Source organism: Mobula birostris, chromosome 13 (genome assembly GCF_030028105.1).
Source record: "Mobula birostris isolate sMobBir1 chromosome 13, sMobBir1.hap1, whole genome shotgun sequence".
In the NCBI taxonomy this organism is placed as follows: Eukaryota; Metazoa; Chordata; class Chondrichthyes; order Myliobatiformes; family Myliobatidae; genus Mobula; species Mobula birostris.
This window is the reverse complement of record NC_092382.1, coordinates 15116607-15120304: the sequence shown is the minus strand read 5'-3', so window position 1 is coordinate 15120304 and position 3698 is coordinate 15116607. Positions and strand designations below refer to the sequence as shown.

Below are 3698 nucleotides of genomic sequence, written 5' to 3'. Positions count from 1 at the left end.
CGGCCGCAGGAGACGCTTCACAAACGCCCCAACTTCCCTCGGAGGGAAATGGAAATAAATCAGAAAGCGGACATTTACTTTGACGGTTGTCCCGCCGTGACGGAAAGTTCGGGAGACGGTGTCAGCGGGGGTAACGCCCTCTCGGCTGGTCCGCCTCCGCTATTGGTTGGAAGTAGTGATTGATATCGCTTCGCACCAATGGGAATAGCGCAGCGCGTGACTTCACTGTTGACAGCGGTGGGGGAGGGGCTGGTCACGTGATCAGTAGCCCAGCCGTTAAACCGACCAAGCTCGAGCTCACCAGCGCGCGGGGCACAAAAGGCCCCGGATGATCGGTTGAGGTGAGAAGGGATCTCCGGGTTGGGGGTCTCACCGGGCGGCGTTTTCAACACCGACTTCGGGTAGTTGCTGTGACTCCGGACTCCGTGACCCGCAATCCCGGGACAGTCCTGCTCTCTTCCCTCTCTCTCAGCCCCACCATCCGTACACGGGCCCCGGGGAGCTTCCGGCTGATGAGGGAATGGGAACCGATGGGTCTCTCAGACAGAGCTGAGCTCCAGCTGTCCAAATGCAAGGATCGGGAACTCGGAGAAAGGGAACAAAATCTTTTACATCAGCTGTTGTGAAAATCACCTTTGTTCTGCCTCCAGTCACAAACAAGAGAAAATCTGCAGATGCTGGAAATCCGAGCAACACACACAAATTGCTGGAGGAACTCAGCATTAGTACTCTTTTCCATAGATGCTGCCTGGCCTGCTGAGTTCCCCCAGCATTTTGTGTCTGTTGCTTGTTCCACCCCCTCTTGTTCTGGACTTTCTACCCGTGAGAACATGTTTTGTCCCACTCTCTCTGGGTACATAATGATATCAAACACCTTTGTCCTGGGCAACAAGTAGCTTTCACATCACAAATGTGCCAGACTCCAATGAGACAGACTACTGCCCTTCCCTTCATATTCATTGGCATTGCCATCACTGAGTTCACCACCGTCAGTCACCTGGGGGAGGGTTCAGGGGAAATATTTATGTACAATACAGAAACTGGTGTTACCTGTGTGTATTGTGACGATGCAAAAGTTGCTGGAGAATTTGCAAGTGGGAAGAAGTGGAGTGATATTTGGAAATCTGACTTTTTCAAGCATTATTTAGCAAGAGAATCACATATGGACAGTGTGCAAAACCTCTGGTGAGAAAATCCTTCATTACCCACTACAGGCCTACTATACAGGTTGTGTGAGAGTGCAGATGAACTTGATCAAACCCAGGGGACATCAAAGTTTTTATTGACAGTGATTTGCTAGCTTTAAAATGAATAGCTCAAAATGTAAAATTTAGTGCCCACATGTTGTTGTCACCGGGCAAAAAATTGCACAGCACAAGATTTTTCCGCACACTGGTCATTAGAAATTAGAGGGGAGACCTCCAGTGTTCCTGATGCCCTCACCTACAAGATCTGCATCCAGCTGCAGCTTGTAACCTTGCACTTTAAGGAGTTGGAACTTGAAAAGGATGAATTCCGGATCATCCAGGATTTGGGGTGGGTGATTGATATGACATGAAGTGAAGTGAGTTACACCCACAGTGCAGGACACAGGATGAGAGTCAGGAAGGGGAATGAGGGTAAACAGCCATCACGGGAGACTCTTGTTGCCATCCCCCACAACAGCAGGTAGACCACTTTAGAAACTCTTGGTGGGTGTTACCTGACTGAGGAAATTCAGATGGATGATAAGGGATTTGTTAGTTGGGGAACAGAACTAGAAGGAGATAAATATCCTACTGGTAAGGCTTGTTAGTGCGTACCTGTGGGGTGGGTGGTTAAACTAAAGTTACAGGGAGGATTGGAGCCAGAATGATAGAACAGATAGTGGAGCGGTTGAATTGACTTTATTACTTTCATCCTTCATATACATGAGTAGAAATCTTTGCATTACGTCTTTGTCTAAGTGTGCAATTTATAGTAACTTATAATAATTAATATGTACAACAGGACATTCAATATAACATAGAAATGCAATTGTATCAGCATGAATTAATCAGTCTGATGGCCTGGTGGAAGATGATGTCCCGGAGCCTGTTGGTCCTTTCGCTGTGGTACCGTTTCCTGGATGGGAGCAGCAGGAACAGTTTGGGGTTGTGGTGAATTGGGTCCCCAATATCCTTTGGGCCCTTTTTACACACCTGTCTCTGTAAATGTCCTGAATAGTGGGAAGTTCACATCTACAGATGTGCTGGGCTATCTGCACCACTCTCTGCAGGTTCCTGTGACTGAGGGAAGTATTGTTCCCATCTCAGGCAGTGATGCAGACTCTCAGGATGAGCTCAAGTGTGCCCCTGTAGAAAGTTCTTGGGATTTGTAGAACCATACCAAACTTCTTCAACAGTCTGAGGTGAAGGAGGCACTGTTGTGCCTTTCTCACCACACAGCCGGTATGAACAGACCAGGTGAGATCCTTGGTGATGTTTATGTCGAGGAATTCAAAGTTGTTCACCCTCTCAACCCCAGATCCATTGATGTCAATAAGGGTTAGCCTGTCTCCATTCCTCCTGTCGTCCACAACCAGCTCCTTTGTTTTTGTGACCATGAGGGAGAGGTTGTTTTCTTGACACCAGACAGATGTTGTTCAGATCTCAAAGAAAGTCAGTAATCAAAAGGTTGAGCATGGTGCAATTTACTCTCCTAAGCTGTCTATATCACAATGCAAGAAGCATTGGAGGAAAGCCAGATGAGCCCAGGACAGGGAATTATGATATTACTGGGAGTTGGTTGCCCCCAACAGTGAGGGATTTAGAGGAACAAATTTGTAGAGAGATCGCAGACTGTGCCAAGAAACAAGGGTTGAGATTGTAAGTGGTTTTAAATTTCCATATATTGACTAGGACCCCACACCATAAAAGGACAAGATGGAGTAGAGCTTGTCAAATGTGCCTTTAATCAGTACGTAGAATTTCCAGCATAGAAACGTAGAATAAGCGATTAGGAAATGATCCAGAATTAGTGACAGAAATTAGTGTATGGGAACACTTTGTATCCAGTGATCATAATGCCATGAGATGTTTTCAGCCATCTTCTGTTGGTTTTTCAAAGTTTCCAAATATTTTTTGCTCTATTATTTGCCATCTCTTTGGCTTTTATGTTGGCTTTGGCTTTTCATTTCAGCCACGGTTGTGTCCTCCTGCCTTTAGAGTGCTTCACTGGGATGTATCTACCGTGCACTCAGCTCCCGAATTGCTCCCAGAAACTCCAGCCGCTGCTGCTCCATTGTCACTCCTACCAGTTTCCCCTTCCAGTCAAGTCATAGAAACATGGAGAAGTTCAGTGTGGAAACAGGCCAGTTGCCCCATCTAGACAATACTAGAAACATTTAAGCCGTCCAATGCAATGCCCTGCACCAGTACCATAGCCCTCTATACCCTCACCACCCAGGTACCTGTCAAACTTCTCTTAATGGTGAAATCAACCTCACATGCAGCACTTGTGCTGACATCTCATTCCACACTCTCAGAATTAATTCAGTGAAAAGGATTTCCACGTGTTCCTGTTAAATTTTTGTTAAATGGGGAAGTCACTTACCCATGACTTCTGGTTGTCATCCCACCCAACCTCAGTGGAAAAAGCCTGTTTGCATTTACCCTATCTGTACCCTCATAATGTTGCCTACTTCCAACAAATCCTCAAAGCAGTATATAATTTCCTTG

The 3698-nt window shown here is 46.3% G+C and overlaps 1 pseudogene; it reads left to right on the top strand.

The window, feature by feature from the left end:
• The window catches only part of LOC140207820 (uncharacterized), a 433432-nt pseudogene that overhangs the window by 67517 nt on the left and 362217 nt on the right, over window positions 1–3698 (top strand).